General features: G+C 50.3%; 2 long non-coding RNA genes across 2 annotated transcripts in view; one reads left to right on the top strand and one right to left on the bottom strand.

Moving 5' to 3' along the window:
* Positions 1 to 17,740, bottom strand: part of LOC119455545 (uncharacterized) — a 152,590-nt gene that overhangs the window by 114,182 nt on the left and 20,668 nt on the right. The gene's annotated exons all lie outside the window — the stretch shown is intronic.
* The window catches only part of LOC119455547 (uncharacterized), a 124,338-nt gene that overhangs the window by 95,097 nt on the left and 11,501 nt on the right, over positions 1 to 17,740 (top strand). The gene's annotated exons all lie outside the window — the stretch shown is intronic.

The raw sequence follows: 17,740 nt of genomic DNA, 5'->3' as shown, positions 1-17,740 counted from the left end.
GAGACGATTTTTCTGTATGAACCGTGAGTTTGTTCGTGTTCTTGTGCGTTGCCGAAAGGGTACGCCTTCATTTTAACTCACATATGTATAGGTAGTCTTCTTATAATTATTTTTTTAGCCTAAAATTGTAAGGTCCACCAAATGTTTATTCGTCCGGACCCGAGCACCGTTTCCGAGCTATAAACGTTTCTGGAGAGCCTGTTGCTGATTGGCGGAACTGGCGGCAGAGTGAGTCACCGCGAAATCTAATTTCGACCTCGAAGCGATGTTTGCGCATGCGCTGCGTTGAGGCATAGAGAGAGAGAGAGAGAGAGAGAGAGAGAGAGCGAAGGAGGGAAATCGCAACTTCTATGACAAACAGTGAGGTTATCTTGGAGTCATAGATATACTGCAGGCGTCAATAGGCTACTCCTGGATAGAGGTTGTGGTGATGGTGGTGGTTGGTTTGGGGGAGGGGGAAAGGGGATTGAAGCGTGCAAGCCGCGATACAGCCCGCAGTGCTGAGCCAGACTAATACAAATATATTTCTAAACGGCTTCTTCGATAGCAATAGTTGCTTCGATATTACTTCGTCAGAGAGTAAGTGAAATGGTTGCTTCACTCTCGTTCACTTGCACTGGCGATTAGCTCGTAGTGAACCATGACGCTCTTATAAACACCGAGTCTTGTATTCAAAGGGTTCCACCCCGGCCTCTGTACAGCGGTTACCGCATACCGCTGACGCCGCCTTATAATATGCGTCTCGTGTCGGCCAAAAAGGGCCGCAAGGATGTAGTTAATTGTTGACCCAGTTGCTCTGACTATAAGAAATGGGCAAACGTTGGCGAAGTCGCCTCTTACTTTTCTTTGTTGCTGTTATGACTCCTTATTTTTTTTCTCTCTCTCTCTCTTTCCGTTACGGTATCCTGTATTGGATCTGCCGCAGAGACTTACTTAGCCGATAAAGAAAGAAAGAAAGAAATGGGCGGAGGGGAGAGGAGGTCTCGACGGGTTCGCCGCTCGGTTCACGGACAGCCGTACAAGGCAGTGCATCGAGAAGAATTGCGTCCTCGACCGGCGTCCGCGGCACGCACAAGCACATACGCGCACGCACAACGTCACCGAAGTTCGCTAGCACTTGCGGAGCCGAGACGTCGAGGCCGCTTCGCGGGACGCGCGAAGGCACGGAGCGCTACACAGGCGGCGCGGCATTCTTGCCTCTGGGGCAGCCAGCGGCGGCCCGCTTCATTATGCAATCTCGTCCGAGGAGCGCACGGACGTGAGGCGTAATGGAATCGATTAATCACGCCGTGTTGCGGCGTTTTGCCCAAAGCGTGTTGCGCGCGTCCGCCGCTATGTCGGGCGTCGCGAGCGAGCTGGAAGCCCGTGTGACGCAAGGTTGGCTTTAAAGCGCAGTGTGCCCTCCGGGGCCCAGTTCGTGCGTGGGTCACCAATGTTACGGCGACGGCCCCTCTCTATATAGATGCGTTCGGCGACGGCGCGTGTACGTATCATCGGCCATCTTACGTGTGGTGACCTTCCCGGCTTTCCCCCCCTGCGGGACTCGCTTCCCTGCGCGACGAGTCACCCGTTTGCGCGAACCGGGCGTCCGCCGGCGCGGAATTTGGGACGCGGAAGTCGTGCCCTCGACTCGTCTGGTGCTGGAAACCTTCACACGCGACATCGATGCTCGACCGTGAGAAATTGCACGTGCACGCGGTTCGTATAGCTAGCGAACCGGTTGAACGGACGAATGCCGGCTGCGCCTTGAAATAGCCGAGAACCCGTCCATCGGCCCCGGCATGCTGAACACGCTGGTTCTTGTTGGATCAGGGAAACTAACCACCATTTCCGTCGGTCAGTTTTGGCGAGGGACGGCACTCCAAGGTGGCTATAGCTATGCAGCGCTCTTTGTCATCTGCTCATATATTTGTGGCACCTCACATAGACGCTCACATGACTGCGCAGCCATGCGACATTAACTCTTCCCACTGACTAACTTTTCGGAACCACAGTGTCGTATGGGGCGCGTCGAGCTAGTAGCCGAGCAATAAATTTCTATGTGATTGCATAAAATCGAGCACTTTTGTTTCCTCTGTGATAGTTCTGACTCTCTTGCGTGGGCAGCGTGATCACGTCGGCGCGAGCGGCGGACCGCTTGGCCTGCTTTTCACAATGAACAATGGCTCCCTGCGACGTTACTGAAGTCTTTTGCGCGATCAATTCAAGTTGCGCAATGACAGTCGCCGTTCTGCTGCGGGCTCCTTAGATGAGTCATTCTCGAAGTGTCGCACGGTCGCCGTTTGTTTCGCAAACATCACCGCTCACGCGTTCTTTTCGTGAACTGGACAAAGCTATACAAATGAAGACCTTGAACAATGCATGCGCAGAGAGTGACGGCGAACGCTATAGACACATGCAAGGTTTTTCGCTGGGAAAAGATGGATAGTGGCGATTGGCGAAACCACTGCAATCATACGCAGCGAACACCAGCAAGCACGGAAATGTTTATTGTCAATTTCTGATACACATATGTTTTCTGTCAAACGCTAAAATTTCGGCGCGCACCTTTCTATTCTTACTTACTAAGTAAGTCCACTTTATAGAGAACAAACCACGTAAGCTCAGTGACGTAAACAGTGACACGATTTCATTCAAACACAGGTCGGATACACGCATAATAGAGGCACGATTTTACGTATACACACGAAAACTCAACACAAAAACTGCAAAATTAAAAAAGTAAGTGATAATGACAATAGAGCACGCCTAAAACGCGGTGTCATATGGCGAATTTCATTGGGAGAACAGGAGCAGGGAGCCGCGCAGTGCGGAGTCGGGCGACAGCGCAGTGAGAGCAGGCACACTCGACCCGCCACTGGAATACGGCGAGCATTCGGAGAGCAGGTGGGAGGGGGACGTGTGAGGAGAAATGTACCATGTGACTAAAGCACCGACGTCCCACTATTCTCTGCAGGAGAGCGGCAAAACACGCGTGATCGTCTTGTAATCTGTCGGGCGTAACCACGCCACCGTTTGCGGCCACGTACTACATACTTTTGTGCAGCGCCGACGCATCCCACAAAGTGTCCGCCTGCGAAGATAATCTGAAACTGCAACTTGAATCTGAAGTTGAGCTCCAGCAGCTTTTGCTGCTGTCACCGTCGAGCGTCTCAAGCACTTCAACAAGGCGACGACGCTTTGTTGCCGCTGTCCCCCGCGCATCCAACTAGAAGCAAGGCGGACTAGAAATGCCAGGATCTGTCGCTAAATCGCTGCGAAGCTCGCTCGTATCACCGACGTCAAAAACAGCGGTACCAAAACACCAACTACGCTTGGCCTGGCTTGGCTGCCGCCATTACCGCCGCGCGCGCCGGCTGAAGCAAAATAAAAAGAAAATAGGAGGAAATGACGGTTTAAGTCACGTGACTTCCTCCGTACTCCGCTTTTCAAGCGAGAGCAGTCCGGACTGCTCCCGGCTGCACTCGGCGAAGCGAAACTGCTCTTGTTCTACCACTGGATGACGGCTCTCCCACTCCTGTTCGACCACTGAAACACGTCGCTTCTGGAACGAGCACTTTCAGCGTGCTTTTGAGTGCTCCTGTTCTCCCAATGGAATTCGCCAATAGTTTGAAAGGGTTAGACAAAGTTTAGAGAAAGAAACACACAAACACACACACACACACACACACACACACACACACACACACACACACACACACCCAAAAGAAATGAAAAACTTCTTACGCTGTGTTCGTAAAAGCAGGTGCTAGCCAATTGTGATGCTGGACATGATATTAGCGAAAGCGACCGGCCAATGAGAACCATGCTTATAAGATACGAAAAGGTTTATGCATTCGTTCGTAGCTTCCTGAGCACATACACGGCTGAAATACAACTACAAGAAGAGTGAGAAAAGTTGCTGTAAATACCAAAAAAAAAAAAAAACATCAGGAAAAACAAAAGCAAATAAGCTAGGATTGCACAGGTGAAAGGGCCAATTGTGAGAGCAAGGCAACTTCGTCTAACTGCTGCTTGGCTAGACGCATTACCATTCCGCGCGCTCCGCTTTCATTAGCCACAGAAAAAAAAAATGTGGTTGATCCCTCTTATATAGGAATCGGTATAGAACACGAAAGTGAAACGTGTCTTCACAGAAGTAGTGTAATGTTTATTGCACATTGATATATAATGTCTATTGGTGTTTTGTGGCTAAAGCGCCCTTAGGCGTTGATGCACCCACGCTGACGCCTGGTGGCACGTCTCCTCCATCACGACTACCAACGTCGATGACCATGAGCAACCGTCGTGCACATGGAAGCGGCACTACACTGCACACGCTAGCACAACGCGAAAGACGAAGCACGTAACTGACACACTAATACAACGCGCAAGACAAAGCACGTAACTGAATCGTCACCGAGTCAAATCAGCGCGTACAGCGCGTCGTAATTGCAGCCTCCGCGATCAACTTCAGAAACATTTTCAGAGCTAATTGCAGGGGCCACGCTCCGCTGTGCTGAGTACGGTGAACGCCACCTAGGTGGCGTTGGTAGTGCTTCTTGATGCCAGCGTCCCTTCGAATGCTGGCATCGAGGCGTCGTAGTGCTGAGACCACCGAAGCGTTCACTGTCGGTGCGCGTTAGTGTCATAATGCAGTACTTCTCTTTTCTGCTCGTAGGCGGCGGCACCGCCCCGAGCAAGAGCGCGGGTACACGGAGGAGTGTTAGATATATAAGGCGCGTCTGTGTAGCTCTCTGCGAATGCGTTTGTGGCGCAATGGGTTAAACGCTCGGCGATCTATCGTCGCGGACCGAGAGGTCGTGGGTTCGATTTCCAAATTTTGCATGTTTGTGGAACTTTTTCTTCTGGTTTCTTTCTTTGTATTATGTTCTATGACGTATTTCCGTGACGGAAATACGTCAGTGAAGTCTTGGTGGACCCCGGCATAAAACACTTTCGTGTTAAAAAAAAAAAAAAAGCTCACACAGTTATTTCTTTTTCCAGCTTGAGACGCAATGGAATTACCTTGTGCGGCAACAAACTCAGAGATAAATTTCAGTTAGGAAGCTCTGTGGTCACACGAAACTTCACTGACACACGCCGCGGAGGGCGCGCCCCCGCTAGCGTCGTTTGTCATAAAATATTTTGCCGCGAATACTTTATGATAAATAGCATTTTTTCTATAGCGATTCAAATGGTCGCGTTCTGTTCTCTGTACGCTTTATTTCTATCGCCCTGAACTCACGGTAACGCAGGAGTTTTAACAACTTATATCATGCGTTCAGGAATAAATTGTACATAGACGTAACTGCAGACGCGTCTTCCCCAAACGCGTTTCTGTGACAAGGAGACGGCGCGGAGCTCCACCTTGTTGGACAGCCTTTGAGGAAATACGCCCTGTAATTGGACGCTATGATGTCCGGTACGTCAGAGGGGCCGAGGCTGTGTATTAGAGATTAATTACATGCACCTACACGCGTCTTATCGCTAATTATAGACAATTTACAGGTGTATCGAATGTCGCTGCTGTTCCTTGCGCATGCCACAGTGGCCGGGAGCCAAGAATGCGTCAGGCGACGCTTCGCTCGCCCGAAAGTGAAAATGACGATCGCGTTGTGAGGAAGAAAACGCCTAAGTATACAGCGTGCTGTGCGGACGGGCGGTTCCTGTCTTTTTGCCAAAGCTTCGTTTGCTGGCTGACGGGGGAGCGCGTGCGGTGTCTACCCGACATTCAATCGGAATGCGTGAAAATGCGTCACGCCGACTCACGAGTTCAGTTTGGACTATCAGTGTGGACCATCAAAAAACACCATAAAAAATGATGAAAAGTGAGAAAGCTATACGTCGGCTTCAAGCACGCAGCAAAACGTAACCGCCAGTAATGAACTTGTGGCGTATAGCTTTAGCGTGATCACTATTTTCATGACCAGCTGTCGCCGACGTAGATCGAGAATCGAAGCCGTCAGTTCTGTGAGCGTGTTCAGCAATTGCTGCCATTGAAGCACGTGGGCCTCCGTTCGGCTTCAGCGACTTTCGTTCACGTCATTTTCGCATGCGAAGACATACATGCTTGGAAAATGGGCCGCCGTCGTATGTGACTGCATAAGACTTAATCTGAACAATCAAGAGAGATTTATAGCAGCTTTATTATAACAAACACGTACAGCAAGGTGCAGACACCGAATGCTTTGGAAAGGAGCCGCAGTTTAAGTTAAAGCACATTCAAGGCACCCCAACCAGATATCGTTAAGCGAAACAAAAAGTCTCTACTTAGTCGTGAGTCTTGGAGAGTATGACTTGAAATAGAGCAAAATTTGCTCAAGGCAATCATTCGAGAAAACAAACATCAATGTTGATCGTCATACCCAGTCTGCGTAATCGTCGCTCCAGAAACAATCGTTGACAGCTCACTTAATCAAAGCTCCGGCGTGACCTCACACTTCAAACACGCCGTCCAGCGGCGATGCGTTCTTCCTACGTGCATCTTCTCTTCCTTATCCTGCAGTTCGCCGGGACGTGTCAGACCCGACGCTTCGCCTATCATATTTATCTTTCTCCAGCGCCAATTCATCCCACGACGACCCGCTATGTTTACCGCCGACAGACAGTCGTGCGTGCGACCTAACTCCGCCCGAGCGTTCTCCTATATTTCATTTAATCACGTCCCCGTCGTCATCGTCTTCGATTTTTTGCTGCCTTTCGTTAAGCAACATCCGCCTCCAGCGCCACTACCCGATCGCCCGTACTATTTTACTATTTATTTATCTCGCTACATACACCGGCCGTCCGATGCGCCGAGCATGCATGGTGCTACCGCGAGGACTTGTTTTCAACTTATGCGCCCATCATCCTTTTCCTCTCCCCCCTCTCTCCATATCCTCCTCTCCGCGCTCCTGCAGCATCCAAGATAGCAACGAGGAAGGACGCGAAGAAGACACACTCGCGCGCCCGGGCCGACGCGCGCATACCTCGAGCGCGCTCGTGCTCATTTCCGAAGCACCTCGGCGGTGAAGCTGCACTCGCGGGGGTATAGGTATAGTATATACGTAGGCCAGACGGCGGGCTATATAGCAGTGACGATGCGCCTCGCAGATAAGCCGCCGCCGCCGCCGGCGGCGGCGGCGAGGGCCTCGCGTATGCCCACATTTCTTTGTTTTTCTTTTGTTCGTGCGCTTCATGTTGTACGCCTCTGTCGCGTTTTGTTCTTTGTTCTCGGAACCACGCGAGTACAGCGTGCATAGAAGCGCCGCGGCGTTATATAGAGAGAGAGACGCGGCAAGGAAGCGGCATTTGCCCGCGAGCTACGCGTGCATACAGGCGAGCCACGGCCGGCGTGTCCCCGCCCCCTTGATTCACGCCGGTGCTGCCGCGTGTGTATGCGCAGAAAACGCGCGCAAACGCCTCCGTTCGCGCCAGCGCGTGCACAAGCACGCACACGTGCGCAGTTTTGTAGGGTGATAAATCGTCGGCCATGCAAAGAGGGGCAACCATTACGTCCTAATACTATCGTCTCCCCTCCTTTCCTATATTCGCAGAAGCTTCGTCGAGGTGGGTTCTCTATACGCCTTCTCTCGGGCGCCTATAGCTCGCGATCCCCCGTTTTTGTTTTGGTCCCGTTGCGCTGTAAGACGCTTTACTTCGTGAGAAGAGATGCGCTGCTGATTAGTTGGGTCGCTAATTTTATTACTGTGCGGCGGAAAACAAGAGAGTTAGCCGGCAGCTTGCGTCTTGTACATTGCGAGCGTGCTTATAGGCGTGTTTCCTTATACTCCTATCGCTAGCGTGACCACTGATGCCAGGATATTCTCTATGTAAGAACGTTGCATGCTGGGACATGAGCTATAACCAAGTTAGGTACGGGTCAGCTGCCATAATAAATTAGCTTAGCGCGCTAGACGAGGTCACAGCCATTGCAGTTCGTAGCTCTGCTCAGCAAGTCATTTTTATACCGAAAAAAAAAGAAAAAGAAAACAAAAGAAGTCTTGACTAAAGCCTAGGTGCTGTCACACTATAGCTCGTCGGCGTATATATACTGATGAAAAGTGTTCGAAATTTCCTGATATGGTCAGGAAATGATATATAGTCAGTGCCGTATATTTAGAAAAGTCCATTTTCTTCCACGGACCGGTCGCCAGAGGGAAGCAGTGCTTAACGCTTATTTAATATTAAAATTGTTCGCTATGCTTTCGTGTCTACATGCCTAATAGCTATTGCATGTGCACTATATTATCACCTTTCATCGTTCTAAATTCGTAGTGAAGATTGCCACATCTTGCGCTCACTTAAGCAAATTTCCCAATGTCGACTTGTGTAACATGTCCACTAATGTCCACCCTTTCGTGTCGCAACCAAAAAATGAATTGCATGCAATGGTTAAAGCATCGTTGCACGAAGCAAAAGCAGGCTGTTAGAAGCGCAACTACTTTTCAGTGAGCAATCTGAACCTAGTTAATATGTGAACAGCGTTATCACCGCAAGAATGTTTAGTAACGACAATGGTGACGAAAACCCGTGGGATGAGTGTTTGACGCTTTACATGTATATGTGAAGTAAGGGCTACGTGCAGTGTTGGGGTTGTATTTAACAAGAACGTGTTTCTCAAGTCAACGTTTCATTCCTCTTCGGTGCGGAAAACAGGAACATGTCGCAGCTGCAGAACGCCATTGCCATTGAGCCATGCACCTCCATGGATCCAGTAAAGATTCTGTGAGATTTTTGGTGTACGTAGTCCTCCAAGATTAAGCCAATAGCGCTGTTCAAGTGCGGCCTAATCGACAAAAAATACGGAGTCCGATATGCAATCGTCGTACGACACAGGTCCCCGGTCGCCTGATGAACTTTAGCAGGTTCTTTCTATTTTCGTGTTACTAATAAGGCAGGGTTTTTATTGCGGTATTCGGATAAAACAACTAAATAGAAACATTTCTATCATAAAATGGGACAATATATTTCGCCGTGCATGTATACCATCTCTCTTAGCGGGCCCTCTGGTATATCTCATAGAATTGTGTTGTTGGTCGCGCCGGTTCAAATCGGCCCTCGCCATTAGCTTTCCTTTGTTTTACCAGATGTCATTCTGTTACCACATGGAACGAGACGGTCCTCAGACACTCCACCGCACTCGATAAGTGGCGCTCGGGCGGAGGAATTGCCGGCAACCTTTACGGCGATACAGGCCCGCCTGCAGCAAGCGACATACCTCCAAGTCCTCCTTGTGCTCTGTTCAGCATTTTTCGATACGGCGCTACATACAGTGTAATCTCGTTGGTACGAGTCTGCCTAATACGTTTTTCGGGATAATACGTTTGATGTTCATTTCCTGGCCAGTTCTTATAGGGGAAATGTATTTGGGATGATACGTTTCATATTTTGTTAGTACCCTGCATAACGCTAACAATATACAGAGAGAAGGCGTACATTTCTATAGCCTAAGAGCACTGAAACTGCATTTCACACCCCTTAGCGTGCTCAAGGGAGCAGGCGAAGAACCTTTCTCGGGATTGTATACCGTCGCCCTTATAGCCAACCCCGTGAACTTCGCGCAGGGAAGCAAGGGCACAGGGACTCTCGGAGAAGCAGCCCAGGTATATAGGTATAGGGTAGGGTGGGGTGTGCCCACGTCAGGTCGGCTGGACGACGACCTCCAGAGACCGCAGGGGCAGGTATATACAGAGACACAGAAGCGTGCGTGCGTGCGGCAGCCATGTTCGCGCGCACTCGCTCGCCCGCCCGGCTTTTGCACAAAGCACAGGCAGCGGCGGCGGTGAAGAGAGAACTGCAGCGGCAGCCGCCGCCGCCGCCAAAGACCGTTGCGCGCAAAGACGAATTGCCGATGGGAGACAAATGGGGAACTGCGGTCGGCGCCATTAATTAACGTCCTCGCGGGGTAGGACCGCTCCCATTGCGAAAAAAGCGGGGAGGGGAGGCTGCTGCAAGGAGGACCGCGCCGCTCCGGCGCGCTCCACGAACTCAGAAGCGAAGCGGCGGCCTGAGTGCGCACAGCGGGAGGCCGCTAGCTGCCTGGCGTTGCTTGCCGCGGCTACATTCGCTCGCGTTCCACCAGCCGTATGCGCGTGCGCGCTGCGCGATTATCGAGTGCTTGGAGTAGTACGCGTATATACTGTCGACCGCATTTCCCTACACTATTTTGTTTGATGTAAAGGAAGGCCTCTCGCATCTGTATAGGCCTGCCTACACGTGGGAATGGGCCGGGCATAAGCGACTGTTGTCGGTCGGCCGTCGTCAGTCGAAGAACTAGAACGTACTTCCTGTGAACAAGAGCGCTCGCAAGAGGCATTCAACTATATCGTCACGTAATCACGGTAACCGCGACGTTTTAATTATGTAATTTTCTACGAGAGTGCACGACCATATGGAGATCATGCGCGACTTGGAGCATGCATAGCAGGCGACAGCTAAGTCGTATATAGATTTGACTTTTGCTGCGGGCATTTTGTCTTTTTGTCCACTTGCATTCCCGAGCACAGCCGTAGAAGTCTTGTAACCATGTTCCCTGATAATTAAAATACAGCTTACTCCCCGCTACTTTTTTTATTGTATTTAGCGACTCTCGTTTCTTTATAATATATTTAATTGGCAGGCAGTGCCATTATTCTATTGCTCAAAACTGTAGACCGGTCATTTGTCTTACACGTGCCGTTGTTGTCTCAAATTTTTTCATTAGTCATTGAATGCCACGAGTTGAGTATTTATTGGGTATGAAGACACCCTCGAGATAGCCTGCGCGATGCTGTAGGCCCGGGCATGCAGGTCATGTCCATATTTGCCTCGGTATACCTCGTTTGCATAAGTGTTCGTCCTAATAATGCCGGAAGTGCATATTCAGTTCTGAGTCAATAAATTAAGAACACAGGATTGTTTAGTGTTGCAGGATTAGCGCAAAAATAGGGAATGTGTGTGTGTGTGCGCGAAAAGGGGGGGGGGGGGGGATACCTACAATTACATGGCCGTGCTTCTACGCTACCTGTTAAAGATTTGTTCAGGTGTTTCACTTTCGCGTCCACTGCATGGGCAAAAGAACTAAAAAAAAAAGGAAATTAGGGACAAACGTTAAAATTCCATCAAAGTATGTCAAACTCGTGATTCTGGTGCAACAATCTGACAATGGTTAACAGCGTAACAAGGGACATGAAATTCCGCGTAACTGCGAGAACCGAATTACGGAAGCAATGAAATGAAGCAGCACACGACGCACTGCGACGCAATTTCTGCTCGAGCCACCGAGATCGCGCATATGCATATTCGTGTGTCTGTGCTTGCTAAGAACGCTGCGCGCGCACACATCAAAAGCCCTCGCGGCGTATATAATCCACTCTAGTCGTCACATACTGTGTTTATCAAGAGAGAGATAAAAGGAAGGCAGGGATGTTAAGCAGTCAAGAGTCCGGTTGGCTACCCCTACGCTGGGGGCAGGGAAGTACAAAAAAGAGAGAGAGGAGCATAGAGAGACGGACAGCACTGCAGAATCAAAGGCGCTCGCACATGTAAGCCAGACGTTCTCAGAAAGCACAGACGTGCCTTCACCGCCTTCTGAGCCGATGATCGGCGGGGACTCAAGTTCACTGACAAACCGATTGAGGTGCCGTTACACGGGCACGGCCGATATGCTTAACACGCGGCGGACCGGACAATTAGGATCGCGCCCTCCGGGAAGACGCGGCTCGCAATTCGCCCGGCACGCGCACTTCTGCGGGCTACGGGGCCAAACGACGCCCCGGCGGCCGCCTTCGGAGTGCAGCGAACGCGAAGGGGAGGCTATATAAGCGCGCGCTAGGCGCGAAACAATGATTAATACCCCCAATTAGCGCGCTTTGCCGCGCTGCACAGGGCTACACACGGGAGCACCGCGCGCGGCCAAGAAAGACAAATGCTTCCGCACCGAGGGGCCGCGCGCCCGGTCGCTTCTCTCTTCGTTGGGTGCGCGCTTTAATAATAGCATCGCGGTGGTTGCTAGCGGGTCCCATTCCGTGCCCGCCGCCGTCGCGGCCCGAGTTATAGTCGGCGCGTGCCTGATGTCGCGGGCAGCGACACCCATTCGGTCTTTCTCCCACGACAGCGAAGAAGGTGCCGCGGGGGCAACAATGAGCGCCGCCGAGAGATGGCGCTGAACGATATCGCGCTTCCCCATGTTGAGGTGCTAGCCACTCTACCCATGTGCGTCGCGCGTGTGTACTGGGGGCTCATGATGATGATGTGTGGTGTTTTATGGCGCAAGGGCCAGTTGACTTGGGGGCTGTATACGCTGGTAACACGAAACAGGCTGTATATGTTTGCGAACAAAGATGTGCGCTGTGGGGCGCAGGGTATATACCGAATGGAGTTGACACAGTCGGGCATATATGCGTGTGCATTGAAATAAGCGAATAGCGGTGAACTTCAGCAGGAGCTAACGCGCTCGAAGTTGTAATGCACAGTGTCTGATGCCCCAGAAACCGTACACATCAGGCTCACAAGATTTACCGGTATAAGTATATACGTCGGCAATCCGTGCCTATATACAACTGAAGTGTATACAGAATAGGAAGACGACGTTCAGCTGTTAGACCGCTATTACGAATATTTAAAGGTTATTTACGCGAGCAACTGTATTTACTTGTTCATTTAGCAGGAAATACTCGCAGGAGAGATGAACACCCTTTATTCAGTGGAACGAGCAGGAGAGAATCGAACTTATAATGGCTCACTTTATGTATTATACATACTTCGTGACTTCAACGCGCCACCGATGAGCGCACAAATCGCTGATCACGTTGCGTTCGCTGTCCATTTCCCGTTACACCGCGTAAAATCGGCAGGAACTATACAACGTACACTCATTTAAGCCAGACGATGCCGCCTATGGCGACAATCTTGAGGAAAAGACCCCCGCGCCGTGCCGCCTACGTCAGACACGCTTCGCCCGCCGCCGCCGACAGACTCGTCTGCGGTAGCGCAGTTATTCGCCGCTCCGCCGGGTTAACTGCACTCGAATGGAAATGTAATGGCACTATTATCAGGCCCGTGCGCGGCGGCCGAGCGAAAGTGCGAAAGGGCCCGCTGGAATCGCGGGGCAAGGTCGTCTCGACTCGCGTCTGTGCGTGTGTATAAAGCCGCGGCGTCGACGGGGGAAGCCCCCTCCGCTCCCGGAGTCATTGCGCGGATATTACGTCGTGGTACCCTCCATAAACACGTTGCACGCTTTTCTCGCACCACGCACAGCTGAGGTGATGACTTAACACGCATGGGCCGCCAGTCTTACGTCGGCGACGACGGAGTGCGTGTATATGTGTGCGTGTATCCTATATAAACGTGTGTAAACATTCGCACCACGAAAGAAGACGAGGGGGCATCTCACACACACACACTCTCTCTCTCTCTCTCTCTCTCTCTCTATAGCCTAAGCGTAATAGCCTGTGTGTATCCATATAGCGGGAGGGGTGAAGAAGTACATAAGGGCGTTAGTGAGCCGTGGTGCGCGGGAGCATCACACGCGCACACACCACAACCCTGGCGTAATAAACCGAACCACGCGGCGCGGGCTGCTTAAACGGCCGCTATTTATAACTCTCGAGAGTCTCAACCGCTCGGAGAGCGAGAGACCCTCTCTTCCGCGGCGTTAACAGTTCCGCGGCAACCGCGGAGACCCCGAGCGACCGCTCGCTTATACTTGCTTCGCCAAGCTGTGTGTAGAGTGAGAAAGCTCCGAGCGGCGGTTTCTCCCTTTCGTACTCCTGGAGCGGCGGGGGCCATTTGTATGAAAAATCGCCGTCGTTTTGTCGCTTCCCTCCTCGCTTCATTCTTTCTCCACGCTGGTACGATTTATTTCTCTCGCCTGTGAGAACTCCCCCTCTCCCCCCCCCCCCTCCCCGTTGGCCGCCACTGCTATCGCACGCTGTGTTATGCGAGTACCGTCGCCGGGCTTCCCCAGTGTTCCCCCGCCCTCCTCCTTCTTTCCTCCCTCTCTCATAGATACCCCCTTCTCGATGGTGAAATCATTCTTCTCCAGAAAAAAAAAAAAAGAGAGTGCGACTAATTTCTTTTACTACGTTACTCCTGACCGCGATAAGGACCCGCGGTGCTCTGCCTGCCGCTCCCCTTCGCCGCTGTAGCGACCGGAACGCAGTTCTGCGGCTGCACCCGGTGTATACTTGTCGGGGGAACGCAGCGGGTGCCGAGAGAATGATTTCGAGAGAGGGAGAGAGAGAGAGAGCGAGAAAAAAAAGAAAAAGAAATCGCAGCGATATAGGAGAGCGGTTTCACTGTTTTTTCAGCAGCCTTCCCTTTTTTTTTTTTCTTTCTTTTTAGTACTGCCTATGCTTTATTTCTCTAAGTGCCGCCAAACTTTCGCTTTAATCTCTTCAAGTCTTTCGTGGGCTTACGACTCTGGCCTTGAAGGCCAAGGCGTGCGACTCCGGCACTCTCCGTTACGCGTTTTGTTTATGTGGGAAGACCCACTCACAACTGCTTTCTTTTATATGCCTCTTGTTGAAAGAAAATGACGACGACAGTGGGCTCCCTATAGAGGAATAAAACAGTCCACCGGCGTAACTCGGACTACAACGGAGCAGAAAGAGGCTCTTTGCAAACATGCGTCTTCTTTCTTGCGATTTTTTTAAAACTTATAATAAAGTAAGATAAATTGAGTAATACAAGTAATAAATAATATAAATTCGCCTATAATGGTGACGGCTGCACGTACCGCTTCTTGCGTAATAGTAAAAATAAAACGAAAGACGTAAAGATATACAGCGAAGGCACAGTCTGTCTTCGCCACAGTGGACAGAGACGATCGCTCGCGACTGCGATAGCTCGCGTCGATCACAGAGAATTGTGGAAACAAGACATTCTAGAGTGCCGCACTCGTATAAGCCGTGCATCGCAGAAGAGGACGAAGAATGCACTGCTGTAATTCTTAAACACAACAAACATACACAAGTGTTGAGGCGACAACAACAACATCATTCAGAAACGGTTTTAGCCATGCATAACTGGCGTTCATTGCACTGCACGCGATCCTGCGCGGGGATCGGCCGGCCGTTATATATCGTGATGCCTGCGCCTCCCTAACGCTACTCTCTCTTCGCTCCATATCGTTCTCCCTCCCCCAGTGCAGGGTAGCAAATAGGATTTTCTGTTCCGATTAACCTCCCGGCCTTTCTCCTTTCTGTCCTTCCACCTTTCCGTTCTCTGTGGCTAGTGATTGAGTCGTTTTACTTGTCGAGCCGAATTGACATAAAAAATCGGAGGTCTTTACGCGAGCGTTTGGTGACAGTCAAACGCTTCTCCAGAGAACAGGTGGCAGCTAGCACAGTAACCGTACCGTGATGTCGCCGTATAAAAACATTGGTATTCACTTGGCGGCTTTTACATACCAACGGCACCTGTCATGCAAGACACGTCTCCGTAGAAGCGTTTCTTCAAGTGCGCGCGTACCCACGTTTGTCGTCGACGGCGGCGGAAATACGTACGAGCGCGCGAGAAGTGGCTGCGCGGGCTGCGTCGTTTCGCGTAGCTCGGCGTCGGCGGCGGCGGCGCGCGCGCTTTCCTCTCGCGTGGCGCGGGGTCGCGGCGGCGACCATAAATTAGAGCCAACGAGCGTTCGCGTTTAACGACGGGACGCGCGTGCGTGAAACGTCCTCACGGGCGGCCGCAGACGATTTATGGGCTCGTAATTGTTACTCTGTGCCATAAAAATGCCGGAATAAGATTCCGCCTGACAGCCGAGGTGGTGGGAAGCTATAGAAAAAAAGAAGGAAAAGCCAGCAAATGGCGGCTTAGCTTTCGCCACAGCGTCCGCCGTCGCCACTGTATAAACGACGCTGCGGTTGAGTGGCGGAGTTGAAACAGAAGCTTGTGTTCTGGCGAGTGAGGAGCTGAAAGGGATAAGAGAAACGGTTTTCGGCGTCGCTAATGTGCCGCGTTTGTTGAAACTGTTTTATTTGAAGTGCACCGATTTAAGAGACCGCTTATATAGTGTCCCTGTACATCGTCCCACGTGTACTCAGTACTGACTCTCCCTCTTTTACTCTTTCGATTCCCCTTTCCTAAGCTCTATCGTGTGGGGTAGCAAACCGGACTCTCGTCTGGTTGACCTCCCTGCCTTTCCTCTCCTCGCTCTCTCTATTCTCTTCTTTTTCCGCCTCTCGACAGAAACTGCTTTCATAAAGATGACATATTTATTTTGAAAGTGTTATATAGTATGCCAGTACTATATTCACTGGCTTTAACGCGCACGTATATACCGTGCAAGCGACTTGCAACGCGAATCGGATACCGAAACAGTGCCTATAACGAGCAGCCACGTAACCAGCATTAATGCTTGCATTAAATTTAATGCAAAATAAATATAGTATAAAGAAGTGATAAGTCATCTAATACGGATACAGTTAAGGCTATCAGCCGCCGACTTTCCTTTGTAACTGCCGTTTGCCATTTGCCGGCCTCCTACGCGAATGATATGTCCGTAATTATATTATTTGCTGACACTTTTAGAGTGAACATTTTTATTAGCATTTGCTGCCGTTTCGAAGAATTGCTTTCCCCTGTAAATAGGATTTCAGATGGATTGCATGGCGAAATTCGGCCAAGGCTACAACTCCAAGTGACATACATACACAGTTCGGTAAAAATTTTCATCTATAGTCTATTAGACTATACCGCTTCTGATACTTCGTTATGTAAAAGGATGCACGCGATCGATCTTCAAGCTCGCCTGCCGCGGAACAAAGTACAGATTTTGAACTTTTCATTAACGTTCGAAACGCTTCGTGCGCCGTTTCACGGTCTTCGTCATCATGATGATGTAAACATTTCACACCGCTTTCACATTTTGGTTGCGCAAATGCCATAAAACTTGGGTTAGTTATTCGTTTCTGTAGCTTAAGTTTCATCGCATAATCAAAGCTGGGATAAACTTAAGTGTGCGTGGGCATTCGTAAGAATGAATTGTGTCCTACGTAGCATGCAGAAAAGAACCTTCGCTCTTACGACAACGCATAGGTATATTGCCTGACACAGGCAGAACGACAACCGATTGCAACGATTGGTGTTTTTCAGCACTTTTGAACATCTTTAATAATGGATTCCTCTGCAGTGACAGATTTTCCTGCTCTATCATTATTTCGCGCTTTGGTATGTAATATCCGAGTACAGCGGGGACACTATTGATATCTCGTATATACGCCAATCCGGGGTTGTTTTAAAAGAAAGTGATGTATCAAAACACAAACCCTAAGTATCATAATGGTCACGCAAGGCCCAACTTTCTTGACAGCTTCTTACATAAGCGATGTCAGAATGTCCGTAGAAGGATAACCGCACCATAGTAGATCAAATATTCTGAGCAGAAATCCATGGCATTTGAGCCACGAAAAATAAAGACAGAAAGAAAGAAAAATAAACCAGAAACATCCTATACACTCAAGGATCGGCTAACGCACCACGAGCTCTCCCCAGAGGTTGTCGTAAAAAGCTCTCTTCCGCAACGGGACCATGAATCGAGAAAGGTTATACATATCCTCTATAGGGGAACCGTTTTTCCACGGGGTTAAGGCATATGCGTCTGCCACGACGGGTCGCAAAGTGTGTGTAACCCGTATTCGCCTTCGCCCTATATTCCCCCGTTCGAAGCTGCGCCAAACTCTCGACGACATGTATAGCATGTGCTATTATGGGCATCCCGCAGCCTCTCTCGGTCGCTCGATCTTTTTTTTTTTTTTTTAGCTTCCACTTGCCTTCAAATTCAAGTGCGAACGGCCCG

Source organism: Dermacentor silvarum, chromosome 6 (genome assembly GCF_013339745.2).
Source record: "Dermacentor silvarum isolate Dsil-2018 chromosome 6, BIME_Dsil_1.4, whole genome shotgun sequence".
NCBI classification, from domain to species: Eukaryota; Metazoa; Arthropoda; class Arachnida; order Ixodida; family Ixodidae; genus Dermacentor; species Dermacentor silvarum.
Note: the sequence above shows the minus strand (reverse complement) of the source record. Positions and strands in the feature narration are given on the sequence as shown.